This window comes from Bos grunniens, chromosome 22, assembly GCF_055505025.1.
Source record: "Bos grunniens cultivar Pamir isolate PY7600 chromosome 22, Bosgru_T2T1.0, whole genome shotgun sequence".
Classification (NCBI taxonomy): Eukaryota; Metazoa; Chordata; class Mammalia; order Artiodactyla; family Bovidae; genus Bos; species Bos grunniens.
In genome coordinates this window covers 34,903,719-34,926,108 of record NC_141186.1, presented here as the reverse complement: position 1 = coordinate 34,926,108, position 22,390 = coordinate 34,903,719, and the positions used below count along the sequence as shown (strand labels likewise).

Sequence of the window (22,390 nt, the reverse complement as noted above, 5' to 3'; positions counted from 1 at the left end):
CTAAATTGTACACTTTAAAAGGGTGAACTTTTTGGAATGTGAATTCTGTCTCAGAGATGCTATTTTTATGAAAACCTGTAGCATTCATGTCAGGTGAAACATATTGATGGTGTAGAGATTAGTTTATTTTCCTCATATTTCTTTCACACTGAGAGATATTGGCATATTTATGATTTATTTGGAGAAGGCACTCCAGTACTCCTGCCTGGAAAATCCCATGGACAGAGAAGCCTGGTAGGCTGCGGTCCATGTGGTTGCTAAGAGTCGGACATGACTGAGCGACTTCACTTTCACACATTGGAGAAGGAAATGGCAACCCACTCCAGTGTTCTTGCCTGGAGAATCCCAGGGGCGGGGAAGCCTGGTGGGCTGAAGTCTATGGGGTGGCACCAAGTCAGACACGACTGAAGTGACTTAGCAGCAGCAGCAGGATTTATTTAGAATGATTGCTTCAGAATTATTTTCTAGAAAATAATATCCAATGTCTGAGTTCAGAATAATTACAGTAGAAATGACTGTTTCTAAGAATTTTCCAATTTGGTCATAATAAGCAACATTTACCAGGTGATCAATACTGGTCTTGCAAATGTTCTTCAATGGAACAGTGATTTTAAAGATCTTTTTTTTTTCTTTTAAATTTTATTTTATTTTTAAACTTTACATAATTGCATTAGTTCTGCCAAACATCAAAATGAATCTGCCACAGGTATATATGCGTTCCCCATCCTGAACCCTCCTCCCTCCTCCCTCCCCATACCATCCCTCTGGGTCGTCCCAGTGCACTAGCCCCAAGCATCCAGTATCGTGCATTGAACCTGGGCTGGCAACTTGTGTCTTACATGGTATTTTACATGTTTCAATGTCATTCTCCCAAATCTTCCCACCCTCTCCCTCTCCCACAGAGTCCATAAGACTGTTCTATACATCAGTGTCTCTTTTGCTGTCTCGTACACAGGGTTATTGTTATCATCTTTCTAAATTCCATATACATGCGTTAGTATACTATATTGATGTTTTTCCTTCTGGCTTACTTCACTCTGTATAATAGGCTCCAGTTTCATCCACCTCATTAGAACTGATTCAAATGTATTCTTTTTAATGGCTGAGTAATACTCCATTGTGTATATGTACCACAGCTTTCTTATCCATTCATCTGCTGATGGACATCTAGGTTGCTTCCATGTCCTGGCTATTATAAAGAGTGCTGCGATGAACATTGGGGTACACGTGTCTCTTTCCCTTCTGGTTTCCTCAGTGTGTATGCCTAGCAGTGGGATTGCTGGATCATAAGGCAGTTCTTTTTCCAGTTTTTTAAGGAATCTCCACACTGTTCTCCATAGTGGCTGTACTAGTATGAAAATTACAAGAGGTCTTATTTTGCAAGTGTTCAAAAATGTGTACTGTTGTGACCTTCATCAACAGAAGGTCAGACTTGTTGGATTAAGACCAGATGTCAAGGCTTTTCACTCTCGGTTAAAAATCAAGGAAGCAATTTCAAGAAGTGTCCCTATTCTTCTCTGCCAGATATTAGTCTTTGTAAGATCAGTTCATCTGGACTCTTAAATTATGGATTACTGATTTTCAAAACACTAGGCTAACAAGCTTCCAAGGATAAGTATGAAATAAATATTTCACAAATGGAGAGCTGTAGGCCTAGATCACTAATTTCAGATTCCGTTTCCCTGCTTTCTCCTCTGACTTCTTACATTAAGCAGATACAAAGAAGAAGAAAAAGAAAGCCTAAGGCTATTTGAAAAACCAGTTACCACATGCCAAAAGATTCTTTTAAGGTCTTATGTATTTTGGAGACCATACTAAAGACAGGAAAGTGTTCTGCATAGTGAATTTATAGTAGAAATAAACAACCAGGAGCTAGGTATTTATTTTAGCTCTTGATTTTCAGAAAAGATGGTACTGACCTTGAGATAATCCACTAGAAATCCTTACCATTCTCATGGACACCTGGCAACAGGATCAGTATATTTGGAGACAAGTCAGCTCATATGACATAACACTGTCTATCAGGAATACCATCTTTACCAGCTAAGCTTAGTACTATGGTCTGGTTCAGATGGTAAAGCGTCTGTCTACAATGCGGGAGACCTGGGATCGATCCCTGGGTCAGGAGGATCCCCTGGAGAAGGAAATGGCAATCCACTCCAGTACTATTGCCTGGAAAATCCCATGGACAGAGGAGCCTGGTAGGCTACAGTCCATGGGGTCGCAAAGAGTCAGACATGACTGAGTGACTTCACATACATGGTCCCTACCATTAGGAATGAGCACCAATAAGCAATGCCAACTGAAAAAAAGACTCCCTTGTGCTAACATGGATGGGAGACATATAAACAAAGGTACATATCTGAAGGCATAACTCAGATGATGCTTGTGATAAGGATGGGAGTTTTGTGAAAACTTATGTGGTATCAATCATAAAACTGGAAAGCTATTCAGCTGTCACTTACTGAACATTTCCAAGTTGGTGACACATTGTTAAGATTTATCTGGGATTTGTTACTAAGATATGAGATTCTAAAGTCCATACAATTAATCATAATTCTATTTGCCTCCCCAAAGTAAAAACGAATTTCATTCAGTAAAGAGCTCTATTAGAAGGACAAAAGGAGAATTTTCTTTGATTGCTTTTTCCAAACAACTATCAATATTGTATATAATATTCTGTGATTCTACAAAAATGTATTAACTTCCTGCTATGTGCACGGAATACAGTCTTTAAAATACTATATAATGTGGCTGAATGGAAAAATGCATAGGTGAGAAGTCAGGGCAGGGGTCTTGTACTGTATCATTTGCAGTATTTTGAATTAGTTTGACTTCATGAGGAGGATCTTGTTACAAATAGGTTCATTACCAACTATCAAATTCTCTGAATGAAAAGAAAAATGATCATATATCTGTACCATGATGATTTTACATATAAATATTAATAATCTTGTACTCACTCAGATCATTACATAATACAGTCATTTTTCAGTTCAGTTGCTCAGTTGTGTACGACTCTTTGCAATCCCATGGACTGCAGCATGCGAGGCCTCCCTGTCCATCACCAACTCTCGGAGTTTACTCAAACTCATGTCCATTGAGTTGGTGATGTCACCGAACCATCTCATCCTCTGTCGTCCCCTTCTCCTCCCACCTTCAATCTTTCCCAGCATCAGGGTCTTTTCAAATGAGTCAGCTCTTCACATCAGGTGGACAAAGTATTGGAGTTTCAGCTTCAACATCAGTCCTTTCAATGAATATTCAGGACTGATTTCCTTTAGGATGGACTGGTTGGATCTCCTTGCAGTCCAAGGGACTCTCAAGTCATTTTTAGATAACTTTTCAAACACAGCTATGGGTCTTCTACTAGCATGTTATCAGATCAGATCAGATCAGTCGCTCAGTTGTGTCCGACTCTTTGCGACCCCATGAACCGCAGCACCCCAGGCCTCCCTGTCCATCACCAACTCCCGGAGTTCACTCAGACTCACGTCCATCGAGTCAGTGATGCCATCCAGCCATCTCATCCTCTGTCGTCCCCTTCTCTTCTTGCCCCCAATCCCTCCCAGCATCAGAGTCTTTTCCAATGAGTCAACTCTTCGCATGAGGTGGCCAAAGTACTGCATGTTGTAGGGGACACTAAAAAGAAATCAATAGGCTTATAACTAATTATCTTGTAGAGTAATTACTGAATACAAATTAGATGGCTGACAATGTTTATGTTACCATTTTAGTTTTTTTCCATCCCAATCTGTAATATATGCTAGGTAAAAAATTAGAAGCTCAAACTCAGGCCTAAAATTATGTTCAGCACAGAACAAAAATACCACATCTGTCCTTAAAAACCCTTTGCAGATTAAAAAACACACCACGTGCATAGTAGAAGGAGTCAGGTTTTATCTGACATACTTGTTTTAAGAAGTCTGACCTCTGGCTGCCTTTACATTACTGCAACTTAACTTTTCATGTAGAAAGTGTCCAGCGTACTTTTTTTTCCCAAGCAAATTTCCTTGTCAAAACTACAAATGGACATTTGATCAAAGGTCAGTTCTTTCACTGTTTGATAAAGAAATTTCTATTTCATCCTCAGCGATCAGGCCAGTTTGAGAAAGTGTTACCTGACAGAGAAATCACTGATGCATTTCTTTCTGGCCCTCTTTAATTTTTTTCTGCCTCCTACCTTTTCCCTTCTTTAAATTTTCTGGGTATTTAAATATGTTTTCACTTTTTAATGAGATACTTAAAATAGCTGTGGAAGGAATCTGAGCTTTGCTTGTTAACCGAGGTCCAACTGTGGGTAGATAACACCTAGTAACTTAGAGAATAACTTTTTTATCAGCAATATTTCATGCTTAACTCAGAACTTGTGTATTGATATGCCTAGAAATGGCAAGTAGTTACCTAGGGCCGAATAAGGACTTTTCCCCCTAACCAGTATTATTTTTTAGTTTAAAATGAATTTAATTTTTTTAACTAAAGTTTAGCTGATTTAAAGTGCTGTGTTAGTTTCGGGTATATAGCAAAGTGATTCAGTTATACACACACATACTTATATATATATATATAATATATATACACACACATATACATATTCTTTTCTAGAATATTTTCCAATATCAGTTATTACAAAATATTGAGTATACGTTCTCTGAGCTATACTGTAGGTCCTTGTTGATTATCTGTTTTATATTCAGTAGTGTGTGTGTTAATCCCAAACTCATAATTTATCCCTCCCACTCCCTTAACCTTTGATAACCATAAGTTTTCTATGTCTGTGAGTCTATTTCTGCTTTATATATAAGTTCATTTGTATCATTCTTTTTTAAGATTTCACATATAAGCGGTGGTATGATATCTGTCTGGCTTACTTCACTTGGCATGACGATCTCTAGGTCCATCCATGTTGCTGCAAACAGCATTATTCCATTCTGTTTATGGCTGAGTAATATACCATTGTGTATATATATATGGACCATATTTTCTTTTGTCATCTGGTAATGGATATTTAGGTTACTTCCATGTCTACACATAACCCAATGTTCACTGCAGCACTATTTACAATATCTGATTATTCCTTTGTTTTTATCACTGAGAAGAATAAGGAAAAGAGAAACTAAGAAATTCTTAAATTAGTTCATATAAATATACTGTTAATATTCTGTAATCAGTTTTTCACACCGAAAACCCAGGTTGAGTTTGCTGCTGCTGCTGCTAAGTTGCTTCAGTCGTGTCCGACTCTGTGCGACCCCGTCACACAGGGAGCCCACCAGGCTCCCCCATCCCTGGGATTCTCCAGGCAAGAACACTGGAGTGGGTTGCCATCTCCTTCTCCAATGCATGAAAGTGAAAAGTGAAAACGAAGTTGCTCAGTCGCATCCGACCCTCAGCGACCCCATGGACTGCAGCCCCCCAGGCTCCTCTGCCCGTGGGACCTTCCAGGCAAGAGTACCGGAGTGGGTTGCCATTAATATTTATTATATTTTCAGTTACAGATGAGAAGGTTAACTTGAGATGCTACAAGATAGGCAAAGATTCACTTGAATCTTCAACGAGACTGCTTCAGCTAGTTATAAATGGTGTAGACACTTGAAAACTTCAGTAAGTTTTTTTAAGAAATGGAACTCCTGATTATAAACACAAAAATTTCATCTGACAAAGAAGAAATTGTCAAGTGAAAATTTGGTGATCTAAATAACACTGTACCTGTAGAATACTTTACTATTTAATAAAAAGAAAAGTGACCACTGGAAGAAAGAGACTTTGAAAGGAAACAGACTGGGTTTGAACCAGTCCTGGCACTATCTAGGTATTTGACCTGGCATCACTTAGTGAATTTTTTGAGAACCAACTTGCTGATTTATAAAATGGGATAATGACAGTTCCTTACTTAGGTACACTTAATAGGTGCTGCTATTTCTCCCTTCCTTTATTACATATGGTAAGTATATACATATTTATATATATACTTATCAGTAGTATAAGTAGATAAATATATATTTATCAGTAGTAGATACATGTAATAACCAAAACAGTAATAGTGTTGTGGGAAAGCCAAGTAAAAATTTTTTTTCACCACCCATTAAGAAGGGGAAGATTAGTGAGGTAAACTAGCCTGCCTAGAGTCCCTGAGCTAAGAAGTGAGTCAAGCTTTTGTGTTCAGATCTTCTCTCTCCCCAAGAGCTCTTTTCTAGATTTTTCTCAATAGAAACTAGGAGCAGAAGGACTTTTAGAATTCCTGTGTATTAAGGAATCTGAAATCCTTCTCCAAAAAATAGTGTTGTCTACTTACCCCACCTCTATTGTTAAAGTTTTATCAATTTAGTTAATACTTGGCAAAATAAGCTGTCACTAGTTCTGTCCAATCCTATTCATTTAGAAAATCTGATTTGTGTTAACCAAGGAGAAAGTTTACTTTCATTTAGGTAAAGTGCAATGTCCTTATATTCTGTCCCCAGGATTCTAAAACCCTCTGCTTACCATCTAAATGTACCACCAATTGTTTTTAAAAACATATCTAAGGGGTCCTCTCTCAGTGGGAACATCCAGGGAGAATTCTTGACCCATGTGGTGAGTCTCAAGGCAATGTATTAAGAAGAGGCAATAAACCCATGGCCCAAAGAACTGCTGGGGTCAAAACCCTTACTTGTATCTTTCAAAGCTCAGGAATATAGGAGTGGCCATTTTTCCTTAGAGTATCCAGCTTTTTCTCCCCCAATTTTTCCTTTATCTTATAAGGCATTCTTTCCTATGCAGATTAGAGTTTCTCCTTAGGGGAATCTGGAGAAAACTACCTACAGTTCTGGTTTCTCTTCTACAAGCTAAGGAAGCAGGGAAAGCTAAGAAAGAGACTCCCCCTGTGCTGTGACACACATCAGCTTTAGTTTTGTGGATCAGAAAAAAAAAAAAAGAATATTGTTGAGGATGAGAGTTGTTTAGGACAGGAGGCACCCCGAAGTGATCAGCAGTTACTAAGGTCACAGGTGGAGAGAAGCGGGAAATCCACCTCCTCTTGGATGTTCAGGGTGAAATTAATCAAGATACTGAAATAATAGGGTCAGTAGATGCCGATAGTTAATGGTCAATGGTCCTGCCACACTAATCATCTTTCTTTTGTTGGATGTCCCTGCCTCAGGTGAGCTGAGGCTCATTGTGAGTCTACGTTTTTCAAAGCTGAATGGCAGTTTCCCCGCTGCACAGCTTCCCTACAGTCAACATCTCCTGGAAGGTTCAGTTCAGTTCAGTCACTCAGTGTCCGACTCTTTGCAACCCCATGAATCGCAGCATGGTTAAGAACAGCATATTGGTTTGTGGAACTCAGTTACGGTTTACTTTTCTAGTCCCTTTTGTTGTTGGGAGTTAGGACAAGAAGAACATATGTGAGGCAAAGTGGTCATTGTAATTGCCTGGGACATCTGGATGTGGGTCCCTAAGTAAGGCCACATCAAAGGCAGGCATTCACAGGATTCTGTGCTGTTTTCTTTCAGATGCTGATGATCTTTCTTACTTTTAAAGGAGCAGAAGAGGGTGGCTGCACCCAGAGCTGCTTGCAGGCTTCCTAGTCACGGGGCTCAGTAACCTTGTGCCAGATCAGCAACAATCTGAAAAGGAATACTTTCTGGAACCCCAAATCCTCCAGCCCACAAATATATGCAAGTGAAAACCAAGCACCGTTTTATGAAAAAAATTACTGGTTGTGAATATCAGGAGTAACAGCGGCATTACTGCCAGTTCCTACACATGTGCTGTATTTGGTTATCCAATAGATTTGGTAAAAATTCTAGTGGGTTTTTTTTTCAATCACAGTTTTTGAGATAGAATCCAGATAACTGACAAATCTCTCGTTGGAAGTGTAGAATTCATTGTTGTTGCTGTTTTAGCATATTCACAGGGCTTTGCAATAGTCACCATAATCAATTTTAGAATATTTTCAACACCCCACATGAAAACCTGTATCCATGAGTAGTGAGTTTCCATTTTTTCTTAATCCAAAGCCCTAAGTAATTTTAAATATACTTTCTGTCACTATATAATGGGATTCCTTTCACTCCTGCCTTTTAAATCAGTGGGAAAAAATCTACACATCACAGTACTAAGAACTACGGACAGCCTTCAGACCAGGGCCAAGCACAGAAGTCATCGCTAAAGAGGGTCCTGATGGAATAAGAGCTGAGCATCTAAGAAGAAAGACTTGGATTCAAGTCCTAGTTCTGCATGGGTTGGGGCTTCCCTGGTGCCTCAAATGGTAAAGCATTTGGCTGCAGTGCAAGAGACCTGGGGTTCAATCCCTGGTTCAGGGAAGATCCCCTGGAGAAGGGAATGGCAACCCACTCCAGTATTCTTGCCTGAAGAATCCCATGGACAAAGGAGCCTGATGGGCTACAGTCCATGGGATTGTAAAGAGTCAGACACCACTGACCGACTAATACACACACTGCACAGTCTAGCTGTGTGCTTGCTGAAAAGTTAACTTCTCTGAATCTCTTTTCTCAACTAAAAAATAGGCTTGTTTTGAGTATTAAATAAGAATGCATATAAATCATTACATGTTAATTAATGTGAGTATATTTCGTCTCATTATTTACAAACCTCTTTGCAGAATGGATTCAGGTTTTATAACAACAAGTGACTGGAGCTGTCACTTGACAGGTCAGTTGTGAGAATGGCTTCAGAGCAGGGGAGATGGATGAATGAGAGCTGAACAAATGATAGCAGCAAAGGCAGACTCTTCTACCAAGAACTCGGGCAGTGGCATGAGGCAGAAGGTCTCTCCAGGATGGAGAGGATATTCAGAAGGAATCAATAAGAGGAATGAGACTGGAGATGCCACAGAAAAGAGGGTCAAGATCCCAAAGACAAGCCAAGAGTCAAGGGCAGTCTGTAAATAGACATACCATGTGAGTAACTGGGTAACCATTTTTAAAGTCAAAGCTAAGAAAATTAAAAACAATTGTTTTATCCTGGGTTCCCCTGAAAGTGGAGCTGAAGACAAGCTTTCAAGTGCACATGGTTTATTTGGGAAGGCGATCCCAGTGAGCAGGAGTACAGGGGAACAGGAGGGAAGTAGGGAGGAAGTTTCTATATGGGCTTGGCCTCCTCTGCAGGCACCTGGTGTTTAATTCCGAACCTTCTGAAAAAGCTCATAAAACATGTTTTAAAATTGCCTACCTAGGAGCAAAAAAAAAAAAAAGAAGAAACATTTTTCTTCTGTTTCCATTTCACCTAGGTCAAAGATAGTCCACTAGATGAACTTCTTTGCATTTCTGGGATGAGAAGATTTTGAGTACCAAGCAGGTTGCTGAGGGTACCCCATGATGTGGCATCTTAGAAACCCAGGGGCTGAAAGAAAAAGGTACAGGGCTGTGGCCCAGATGGAAAACTGTGCCACTGTACATATTAAAGCCTTCAAAGCTGGCACAGAGCTGTCACAAGTAGTGGCTGGTGACATAAGAGGTAAGGCTGAGAGGATTTTACAGTGATAGGAAGAGATGTCCCACATAGACAGTTATCATCATTCAACATTTATTATACATCAAGCAGTAGGGTCTAAGCTTCTGACATTAACTCATTTGATCTTCACAACCACCTTGTGAAGACAGACAAGATAAGACAGACAAATAAGAAAACTGAGGCACAAAAAAGGTAAGAAACCCAGTCAAAGTCACAAAGCTAATAAGTATCAGAATTAGGAGCCAGAATCCAGCACACAAGCTCCTAACCATTACACTAAACATCCTCTGATAGAACTGGGCTGGTTGAAGCTGGGGTAGGGGAATGACTGAGTGAGTGAGTGAGTGAGTGTGTGTGTCTTTTACATTTTTCTGGCCCTCTCCCTGCAATGGTCAATAAATGACTGCTAATGAACTTGAAGTGTAATTTATTCCTGGAAAGTCTGCCCAAGACAGTCCACTAGGAAGACCCTGTAGTTATCTCCTCCCAAGGGCACACCAAAAATTAAAGCTACTCACAGAACAGCTATTTGTGTGAACAATGTAAAGACTAGCAGAAAAGAATCTCCACAACTAAAGATATAAAGAAGCAGCCTCAACATGACAGGTAGGAGTGGCAGAGATGTGGTTTAGTCACACTCTGGGGCTGGTGATTCACAAACGGGAGGAATATCACAACCGCAAAGGTCCTCCTCAGGAAGTGGGAGTCTTGAGTCCCACATTGGGCTCCCCAGACTGTGAGCCTGAAGAAGCTGTGGGCAAGCAAACCATGTGGGCAGCCATGTGGGAACCTGGCCCTGACTACCAACAGGCCAGAAGCAAGGGTGTCTGCAGGGCTGTGCAGCTGACCATGTGAGAGGCCTGCCCTGTGCACCCAGGGGCCTGCAGAGTCACATGCCACTGGGCTGTTGTGCAAGAGGCCTGCTCTGTTCTCCAGTGGACCTGCAGCCACAGCACAAAGCAGGGCATCACAGCCAAGAGAGCCCGTGGCCAGCCCTGCCTAGCGGTGCACACAATGGTCCCTGCACAAGGGTGCACAGTCACACAGGCGCATCCCAGAGAACACAGCTCCAGTGACCAGCGGGGAGCATGCTGCTGGTAACATAGGACATCTCCTACAGAAGGCCACTTTTCCAAGACTGGGAGACACAACAGACCTACTAATACACATAAACAAAATCAGAGAATTAGGTAAAATGAGGGAACAGATGTTCCAAATGAAGGAATAAGACAAAACCTCAGAAAAAGAACTAAATGATAGAAACATGCAATCTGTCTGGTAAAGAGTTCAACCATAAAATTTTCAGAATAAGACAGAGGCGGTATGGCCTTTGCCATTGGTCTTACCAATATATATTTATATTTTTGGACCTGTCTCTTTAGGAAAGGGAAATAAAAGCGAAAATAAAAGAAACAGCACTACATCAAAGTAAAAGGCTCTTGCACAGTGAAGGAAGCCATCAAAAAATGTAAAGGCAGCCTACCAAATGGGAGAAGATATTTGCAAACAATGTCTGATAAGAAGTTAATATCCAAAATATGCAAAGAATTCATATAACTGAATATCAGAAAAATAACCCAATTAAAAATGGACAGAGGATCTGAACAGACGTCTTTTTAAAGAAGACAGACAAATGGAAAAAGACAAATGGGTACATGCTCAACATCACTAATAATCAGGGAAATGCAAATCAAACCCACAGTAAGATACCACCTCACACCTGTAGTTACTTCCTTACTTCTTCACTTGTATCCAGTTAGGGTGGAGAACTGGATCAGTAGCTCAAGGATGTTTACAAGGGTCTTTTCCCTCAGAAGGGGCGTTGACTTGCCTGGCCTTCCAGTGAAAGTAGAAGTCACATAGTCATGTCCAACTCTTTGTGATCCCATGGACTGTAGTCTGCCAGTCTTCTCTGTCCATGGAATTCTCCAGGCAAGAATCCTGGAGTGGGTAGCCATTTCCTTCTCCAGGGGATCTTCTCAACCCAGGGATGGAAGCCAGGTCTCCTGCATTTGCAGTCAGGTTCTTTACCATCTGAGCCACCAGGGAAGCTGCCAGTACCAAGGGGTTCCCATCCTCTCCCATTCACAGGTGCCCGAGTTTTCTTTTCTTCTGTGTCCTCTAGCTTCAGCGACAGCAGAGGGCAGCAGAGTTCTTTGCACAGGGTGCATTATGAGCAAAGACCCAACAGTCTCCACTGTGCATAAAAAAGCCCCCTTCAGAGAGAGATTGCTAATTAGTCCTATTATGTCTAAGATGGGACTTACAGAAATGACATATTTTCTTTCATATCTAATATATAAATGATTCAAATTTCTGAGGGAGGAGGGTCTGCATATTTGGAAGTTAAAGTATTTTTGCAACTTTGTCAGAAAAAAAAAATCAGTTTTATGTTCCATATCCTCCTTATTAAATTATTTTATCTTAATTTTTATTTCCTTCTTTCCATTGTATTTAAGAGTTTTCTGAGAAGCTGTAGGACTAGAGTAAGTTGATATTTGGTAGATTTGCATGTATTTGGCCTACATCTCATTCCTGGACTTTCAGGAATGAAAGCTGGCTCCTTGTGGTATGTAAGTCCTGAATTCATCTATACTGATTTCACTGAAAGGCAGGTGATTTTAATTCTAACTTTCCATATGACCCAGAAATAAAAGTCTGCATTAATCCATTACCATTATAGCATTGGAAATTCTCAATTAAAAAAAAAAAGACATATAGAATAATTAATAACTCATTTCTGGGGGTAAATTTTCCACTCAACTTCCCAAAAGTAATTTTAAAATCCAATAGGTAGTGAGGGTGCTGGTAAGGAATTACTAAGTGTCTTGGCCCACCAGTAATTTTATTTTTTTATTTTTTTTTAAATTTTATTTTATTTTTAAACTTTACATAATTGTATTAGTTTTGCCAAATATCAAAATGAATCCATCACAGGTATACATGTGCTCCCCATCCTGAACCCTCCTCCCTCCTCCCTCCCCATACCATCCCTCTGGGTCGTCCCAGTGTACCAGCCCCAAGCATCCAGTATTGTGCATTGAACCTGGACTGGCAACTCGTTTCATACATGATATTTTACATGTTTCAATGCCATTCTCCCAAATCTTCCCACCCTCTCCCTCTCCCACAGAGTCCATAAGACTGTTCCATACATCAGTGTCTCTTTTGCTGTCTCGTACACAGGGTTATTGTTATCATCTTTCTAAATTCCATATATATGCGTTAGTATACTGTATTGGTGTTTTTCCTTCTGGCTTACTTCACTCTGTATAATAGGCTCCAGTTTCATCCACCTCATTAGAACTGATTCAAATGAATTCTTTTTAATGGCTGAGTAATACTCCATTGTGTATATGTACCATAGCTTTCTTATCCATTCATCTGCTGATGGACATCTAGGTTGCTTCCATGTCCTGGCTATTATAAACAGTGCTGCGATGAACATTGGGGTACACGTGTCTCTTTCCCTTCTGGTTTCCTCAGTGTGTATGCCCAGCAGTGGGATTGCTGGATCATAAGGCAGTTCTATTTCCAGTTTTTTAAGGAATCTCCACACTGTTCTCCATAGTGGCTGTACTAGTTTGCATTCCCACCAACAGTGTAAGAGGGTTCCCTTTTCTCCACACCTTCTCCAACATTTATTATTTGTAGACTTTTGGATTGCAGCCATTCTGACTGGTGTGAAATGGTACCTCATAGTGGTCTTGATTTGCATTTCTCTGATAATGAGTCCATCAGTAATTTTAGAATTAACACTTAGCTGGAAGCTTCAGTAAACCAGCAGCTTTGAGGGTGTTTTACCTGTTGGATTTATACAGTTTTTAAATTTTCATTACATTTACTTTAAAAAATCACAATTATTTCTTCATCTCTGTATTTCATGGACCAAAAAAATGGCTTAGAAAAGACCACTTGACCTTGGCATGTTGCTCATGAAAGTTAGGAGCTGGTGACTTAGCAGCTTCCTCCACTAGCTGTACTCAGTAGGTTTCCACCTAGAAACTGTTGTTTGTTGTCTCAGTTAACGGCATTTTGATTTATAACTGAATTTATTCTGAAATTACATCCTACTGTTTTGCTACCTAGTAGTTACATGGATGTCTGCTATCCTGTTCTGGTGGCTTTTATCGTGAGTGTTATATTCTCGACAAATTCTGTTTAGGAAAAACAGTTCCAAGTGTGCAGGGCCCAGAGGAGAGAAACTTGACTGTTATGTTGCAATCATAGTTATTATACCAATAGCTACTGGAAGATTGTTACTGTTTATGGCCACACAAATCAGTCTCAGCTGGGATTGTCTGGGCTTTGTCTAAATTTGATACTTAACTTTGAACTCTAAGTTTTGAAAATTTCCAGTCTCAGGAATATAACCTTAGGAAATTGGATTCTCAAGAGATGGCAGGAGATAGTGTTGAGCATGCCTTTTAGATATAAAATAGGATTAAAGAGCTTCATCCTGTTGAAATTACTTACCACTGGAGTCTCTGAATACAAATAGACTCCTAAAAGCAGTGTAGCTTAAAGCAGCCATAGAAAGGAGAACAAGAAAGGACTTCTATTATTATACATATGAGATACTGAGAAAGAGATGAGAATAAACTACAAGGAAAATATAGATGTGGGACAGACATTCCATTTTGAACGTATAAAGATAAGTCAGGGGCAAATTCTATTTTCACTTATAGTATCTCTATGCAATATGCATAAACCAACCAACTCTTACTCAAAAAACTAATTCTGATTTAAGAGACAGGAAAAAGATCTTTGCATCCTGAATTTGTCTTTGTAGTGAGAAAGAAGTGAGTTATGATCACAACTCTTACTGATAGATATGAAGTCAGGACACTGAAGTATACATTTGATAAAAAATACAATGAATATTTCTTTGTGCCAAATATGGTGCTAGGCATAGTGGATACAAAAATGAGCAGGAAGAAGAAAGATGGTCTCTGGCCTGGAGGACTTCAGTGTTTGAAGGAAGAGACAGAACAACTAATTTAATACATTTATTGAACAATCACAGTACACTATGAGAGTATGGGCAAAATGCTGCAAGAATGAGAACTAAGAGGAAACAACTTCTCGAAAACAAATCTTACACATGTACCTATTCAAAACACTTTGAAAATAAATCAGCATACCAATACACAAATACAAAGGTTACACAACTTATTTTGTAACCTCAGATTACTTCTGAGTATGATTTGTTGTTGCTTAGTTACTCAGTCCTGTCCGCTTCTTTGCAACCCCATGGACTGCAGCACACCCGGCTTCCCTGTGCTTCACCATCTCCCGGAGTTTCCTCAAACTCAAGTCCATTGAGTCAATGACGCCAATCCAACCATCTCATCCTCTCTTGCCCCCTTCTCCTCTTGCCCTCAATCTTTCCCACCACCAGAATCTTTTCCAGTGAGTCAGCTCTTAGCATCAGGTGGCCAAAGTAGAGGAGCTTCACCATCACATCTTCCAATGAATAGTCAAGGTTGATCTCCTTTAGGATGGACTGGTTGGATCTCCTTGCAGTCCAAGGGACTCTCAAGAGTCTTTTCCAACACTACAGTTCAAAAGCATCAATTTTTTGATGCTCAGCCTTCTTTATGGTCCACCTTTCATGTCCATATGCGACTACTGGAAAAACCATAGCTTTGACTATACCAACCTTTGTCAGCAAAGTGATGTCTCTTCTTTTTAATATGTTGACTAGATTTGTCACCGGAGAAGGCGATGGCACCCCACTCCAGTACTCTTGCCTGGAAAATCCTATGGACGGAGGAGCCTGGTAGGCTGCAGTCCATGGGGTTGCTAAGAGTCGGACATGACTGAGCGGCTTCATTTTCACTTTTCACTTTCATTCATTGGAGAAGGAGATGGCAACCCACTCCAGTGTTCTTGCCTGGAGAATCCCAGGGATGGGGGAGCCTGGTGGGCTGCCGTCCATGGGGTTGCACAGAGTTGGACACGACTGAAGCGACTTAGCAGCAGCAGCAGATTTGTCACAGCTTTTCTTCCAAGGAGCAAGCATCTTTTAATTTCATGGCTGCAGTCACTGTCCACTGTGATTTTGGAGCCCAAGAAAATAAAGTCTGTCACTGTTTCCACTTTTTTCCCCCATCTATTTGTCATGAAGTGATGGGACTGCATGCCATTATCTTAGCTTTTTGAATGTTGAGTTTTAAGCCAGCCTTTTCACTCTCCTCTTTCACCTTCATCAGGAGGCTCTTAAGTTCCTCTTCACTTTTTGCCACTAGGGTGGTGTCATCCGGATATCCGAGATATTGATATTTCTCCCAGCAATCTCAATTTCAGCCTGTGAGTCATCCAGCCTGGCATTTCACATGATGTGCTCTGCATATAAGTTAAATAAGCAGGGTGACAACATACAGCCTTAACATACTCCTTTCCCAAATTTGAACCAGCCTGTGGTTCCATGTCAGGTTCGAACTGTTGCTTCTTGACCTACATGCAGGTTTCTCAGGAGGCAGGTAAGGTGGTCTGGTATTCCTGTCCCTTTAAGAATTTTCCACAGTTTGTTGTGATCCACACAGTCAAATACTTTAGTGTGGTCAATGAAGCAGAAGTAGATGTTTTCCTGGAATTCTCTTGCTTTTTCTATGATCCAACCAATGTCAGCAATTTGATCTCTGGTTCTTCTGCCTTTCCTAAATCCAGCTTGTACATCTGGAAGTTATTTTATCACATACATAACTGTATCACATACAGTTGAAGTCTAGCTTGAAGGATTTTGAGTATTACCTTGTGAGCATGAGAAATGAGTGCAACTGTGCAGTAGTTTGAACATTCTTTGGCATTGCCTTTCTTTGGGATTGAAATGAAAACTGACCTTTTCCAGTCCTATGGCCACTGCTGAGTTTTCCAAATTTGCTGGCATAATGAGTGCAGAACAGTTTTTCAGTATGATTATTTCTCTGTCATGACAGCCCTTATATGGTTGACCTTTGAACAATGAGGGGATTGGGGGGCCAACCCTTGTAGCAATGGAAAATCTGCCTATAACTTACAGTTGGCCCTTTGTATCTGTGGCTCCTTTTGAATCCGCAGTTCTACATTAGTGGATTCAACCAACACAGATGTTGTGGTACTACCTCGTTGACTCTTGAAAAAAACCTGCTCTTAAGTGGATCCTCCCTGTTTAAACCCATGTTGTTCAAGGGTTAACTGTAGTTTTTATGGCTATTTGGGACTCCATTTGTGTTGAGTCATTCTAAGTCTCTCTCACAAAACAGAGTTCTCTTATTCTGGCATACCTCCATAGCACCTAACTCTGGGTCAGCATTTGACAAAAATTTTAGAGCTAAATTAAGTTTGAGTATGTTCTTATGGGGCAGATGAAATGGAAAAAGAGGTTACTCATTGGTAATATCTGAAGCAAAATTGGATAAGTACTTGAAGAAAGGAAGATTATGTGTATTTAAACCCTGCATATGGTCATCCACCCAGACTCTACATTAAATACATGATTTACAACTAAAAATGTAACCTTAAAATTTCCATCACTTGATACATATTTATTAGGGTTTTATGACAGAAAATATATATCTAGTAACTAAAAAATAGAAATAAGACATTACGTATTAAGACATTTTCTTCTTAATACAAATGGGATCAGCTTACAAAGCATGTTTTATCCACAGCAGTCTGGTCTTAGGTAAAAATGTAGTCTTTAAAGTCTGCAGATTTCATAATGAGTTGTTTTTTTTTTTTCCCCCTCTTAGAATTCATTATGACTTTTCATAGGGATAGTTGCATTTCTAAGCTTTGCTTAACTGGGGTAAAAAAAAAAAAAAAAAAAGCCCTATCTAAAGTATCAGCAGGCAGATAGAGCATTTGTTTGGGAGGCAAGGTGTCTTTCCCTGGCAACTCCCCTCCTAAACGACATCTCATAGATACATGCTGCTGCTGCTGCTGCTGCTAAGTCGCTTCAGTCGTGTCCGACTCTATGTGACACCATAGACAGCAGCCCACCAGGCTCCCCCGTTCCTGGGATTCTCCAGGCAAGAACACTGGAGTGGGTTGCCATTTCTTCAATACATGAAGATGAAAAGTGAAAGTGAAGTCGCTCAGTAGAGTCCAACTCTTAGCAACCCCATGGACTGCAGTGTACCAGGCTCCTCCGTCCATGGGATTTTCTAGGCAAGAGTACTGGAGTGGGGTGCCACTGCCTTTTCCAAGATACATGCTAAAAAGGTCCAAATGAAACTTGGACTTCCCAAATGGTTCTGTTTTTCTAAAACAGCAGGTCTTAGACCAAAAGTTCTCCATGCAAGAAGCTGCTTGAACCACCATGTAACCACTGGCTTCCCTCTGCCCAAAGCCACAAGTAATTAACTGCCCATAATAATCACAGCACCTTGTACTTGCAGCAAACATGTGACATGAGTAACATCACAGCCTACGTGGCAAATCTCCGCTTTAAGATACAGAACCAGCTTACACAGTTTACAAGAGATGAAAAACATGAACTTACAGATAAGCACAAACAGTCCACCACTAACTAGAGACACTGGTCTCATTTTGTAGTTTTTTCCCCTCTAGGCATGGTGTTTTATAAAACTAGAGAAGATGCTATTTATTTCATGGACCCAAACTCTGTGGGTAATTTAACTTGCTAACTAGTGGAAATCATCACCCATTCAGAGCAGGCACCAACAACAATGGATTTCCAGTGAGTCTGTTACTGGCAGGATTTGAGAATGCCTCTGTTCCTGAATTCTGAAACAAAGATTTAATGAGTTCCTGCTGCTCTGAAGATACAGTATTCAAAGCTCAGGGTACCAAAAAATAAATATAAGTCTAGGTTTAAAAAAAATTTACAGTCTACTTGCAGAGGCTAGTAAGTACACAAAAATTTAACCAGTATTTGGAGACATATTTAATAATATGATAGACTGGAAAGTCAGATAGAGGAGGCAGGGATTTTTGTCTGTCACCGCTGCCCCCTCAGCTCCTAACACAGTAACAAGCTCATATTTAGTGCTCCATGAAACATTTTTTTTTTTTTTTAATGAATGAGCCGCACAGGCAATGGGTATCATGGGATTCAGGGGGAGAGAGCTGCATGAATGAAGAGGTCATCAAAGGCACCATGGATGAGGCGATATGCCATCTGAGCCTTAACATACATAGAGTTAGGTGAGCTTATTAAATTTAGTATATCATTTATTCAGTGTCTCCTACATGGTGGGGTACTGGTCGGGAGGGGAGAGCAAAAACCAAATCCCTCACTGATCTAGGATGATCCTGAGAGTTTCACTCTGAGGCTAAAAGCCAGTCCTCTTTGCCAAATACTGCTTATCATTCAAAACATGTGCAGAAAACCAAAAGAGTGAAATAATTAAGAAGTCAGTAGTCTGAAAGCAGATGGTGTAGCAGTAGAAAAAGAGAGGGTACACTGTTTCTTTCTTGCCTGCCATTTCCTTTCATTTCTTGCTAAACACAGTTCAAAAGTCCTGGGAAGGGGTGGAAATGCAGAGGAACAAAAATGCTGCCCTTTTTGTCACTGTGTGCTGAAGGGATTCCCTTCACCTTTGTTTTCCAGCCTAGAGGCTGGTTATACATTAGGCACGGTCATCTGAACATCACTGTTGTCTAATGCTTAACCTCACTGCCCTCTCCTCTCTCAACCCATTCACAGCTGCCACCCTGAAGTGAACAACAACAGACACACATACACTGCTGTCTGCGTTCCCGGGAAATCAACATAGTTGTTCTTCATCATTTCTCTTGCAAGTATAAAAATTACCCTGACCCTGGCCAGTCAGGATGTAACTGGGAGACTAGAAAAATAGACACCGAGAGGAGGTCTGAAATCTTTCCACCACCTGCTCCTTAAGTAGGAAAGCCATGCAAAGTGATGGGTCTTTGATGGTAGAAATCTCACCATTCTTAACTGTTACCTGGCATCTTCGCTGTGTAGGATTCTCTGATGGCTCAGCTGGTAAAGAATCCACCTGCAATGCAGGAGACCCCGATAGGATTCCTGGGTCAGGAATATCCCCTAAAGAAGGGATAGGCTACCCACTCCAGTATTCTTGGGCTTCCCAGGTGGCTCAACTGGTAAAGAATCTGCTTGCAATGCTAGAGACCTGGGTTCGATACCTGCCTTGGGAAGATCCCCTAGAGAAGGGAATGGCTATCCACTCCAGTACTCTTTCCTGGAGAATTCCATGGACAGAAGAGCCTGGTGGGCTATAGTCTGGGGTTGCAAAGAGTCGGATATGACTGAGCCGTTTTCACACTTTTGCTGTAGCAAATTAGTACACATTATTGTTTCATGTTGCGGGACTCATGTTTAGAGGAAAAACCCCCCAAAGCATGTGTATGTGCACATATATGTGTGTGTACATATATATATATATATATATATATATATATATATATATATACACCTTTTGGCTTCACTGCTTCTATTCATTGGCTTCACTTGGAAACATGGTGAATTCAGGAAGCTTCTGTGACATACAGTTTGGCTCTGAGCTTCAGGGTTCAGAGACCTTGGCTGAATTCGGGCACTACAAGAAGTTAAACCATCTATGTTTCCAACTACATGTTGCTGCTGCTGCTGCTGCTAAGTCGCTTCAGTCGTGTCCGACTCTGTGCGACCCCACAGACGGCAGCCCACCAGGCTCCCCCGTCCCTGGGATTCTCCAGGCAAGAATACTGGAGTGGGTATCTACATGTTGAGGGATGTCAAAACATACCTCAAAGCATTATTTTGACCAATAGACAATAGGATCACCCACTCAACGTGTTGCTTACAGTCCCTGAGGTAGTGCACATATTAATATGTTAGCTATTCCTATAACTATTCTCCTCTGTTTCCCAGTCTTGAGCCTGACATCAAATTAATCATCTTAGTCACACTTTATTAGCCTAATTACTTAGGCCAAACACCTTAGGGTAGGCTTTCTCACTCAATGTATGGCACTTTGAACCAGATAATTCTTTGTTGTGGAGGGATCTCTTGTGCCTTTTGACATATGTCCCCTGGGGGGCAAAAGCATTCATGGTTGAGAACCACTGTGGTAGAGTCATTCTTGACTTTTCTCTTTTTTGCACACTTTTGTACCTAATCCATCAACAAACCCCATTAACTACTTTAAAAATGATCTTTTCTTACTCTCTCTACTCTTACCTCCCTCGCCTACGCTACCAGCATCTTTCTTGGTCATTTCTGCGTCAGTCTCCTTGCCCATCTGTCATCCCCTAGCCTTCTTCTCTACCCTCATTCAGTTCCAACCACAGTGGCCTCCTGGTTGCCTCTTAAACACAACAGACAGGCTTTGCAAAAATCTCCTTTTGTTCTTGCAAAACTGAAACTCTCTATCCATTAAACAGTAACTCCCAATTGCCTCTTTTCCCCAGCTTCTGGCAACCACCATTATACTTTTTGTCTTTATGAATTTGACTACTTTTAGGGAGTGCTTACAAGGGCAATCACATCACTCTTTGTCTTTCCACAACTGGCTTATTTTGGTTAACGTAACGTCCTCAAGGTTCAATGATGTGTCAGAATGCCCTTCTTTTAAGGCTGAATGTATTTCATGATACATGTATGCCACATTTCAGAAAGTCCATTCACCTATCAATGGACAGAAGGGTAATTCTTGGATCAAACAGTAATTTTATTTGTACTCTTTTGAGGAACTACCATATTGTTTTCCATAGTGGTTGCAACATTTTATATTCTCACCAACAGTACACAGGGTTCCAATTTCTTTTGCTGTCTCGTACACAGGGTTATTGTTACCATCTTTCTAAATTTCTTCACTCTCTCACAACACTTGTTACTGTCTTTGTTTTTGATACTAGCCACCTTAATCGGTGCAAGATGGTCACTCACTGTGGTTTGGACTTGCATTCCCCTAATGATTAGTGATGCTGGGCATCTTTTCATGTGTATCATCACTGTTTTTAACTTCTAGAGTCCTCATCAATAGGGTGCGTGCCTTATCCAGGCAGTGTTACATACATCTGTGTCTCATACCCATGTCTGTTTTACTTGATATATCTTGAGGCTCTGAATCTCTGTCTCAGTCTTTATTCACCTGGCTTCAGTTGTTAGTGAGGGAAGGGGCTGCCCTTTTCTGTTTGACAATAAGATAGAAACCTGTGGATTAAAGTCCATTTTTGTCCTTCTCTCACTGATATCATTCTTTATACTTCTATAAGCAATTATCTCACAGAAAAGTTACAAGAGTAAACAACTGAATGTTTAAATTAGAACATTTATTGGTGAGACTTTCAGAAGCTCTCTGGGTGGATGATCATTCAGTTGACTTATTTATATAATTTTAATGTAACACTTGTTAATCAGATGTTTAATCTAGAACATGGCTTCTTTCCCATCTAGTTTCAAATTTTTTCTCTTTTCAATCTTGCAGCATCTTAGCTTTACAGAGTTACTTGCAGTCACTGACTTACTTTATCTTGTACATATGATCCATATTAATAATCCATAATAATTAGTATTCCATACAGTCTGGAACAAGCTCATGTGTATTCACTAGAAACCTACCAATAATAAAGACATCTCATATTCTCATGATAAAATTTTTTCCATTTAGCACTGATGAGTTCCTCTAAGACACTCTGAAATATTTCTCCAAGAAATATTACATTTTGCATATAAAATTCTGGACTGACCTGCCTTTGAGAGCTCATTTCAGTCAACACTTGCTTTCTTTACTGTGACTTTAAGGCTGTTTTGTAACAATGATCCAATGGTGATTATACTGTCAAATGACAATACAAATTTGCACATTATCCTAAGCTTCAAGAACACAGATGACTGACTGCCCAGAAAGTAGATGGTATCTTCATTCTTCCTTTCTTTACTGTCTTCCATTTTACCTAACAACTTTTAGAATAATTCTTTGGCTTCTCTATAAGTTGTTTTCTATTCCATGTGGCAGAGAGC

The 22,390-nt window shown here is 40.3% G+C and overlaps 1 protein-coding gene across 9 annotated transcripts in view; it reads right to left on the bottom strand.

The window, feature by feature from the left end:
* LOC147348281 (uncharacterized) overlaps positions 1-22,390 on the bottom strand; it is a 434,645-nt gene that overhangs the window by 386,358 nt on the left and 25,897 nt on the right. The window lies entirely within an intron of this gene.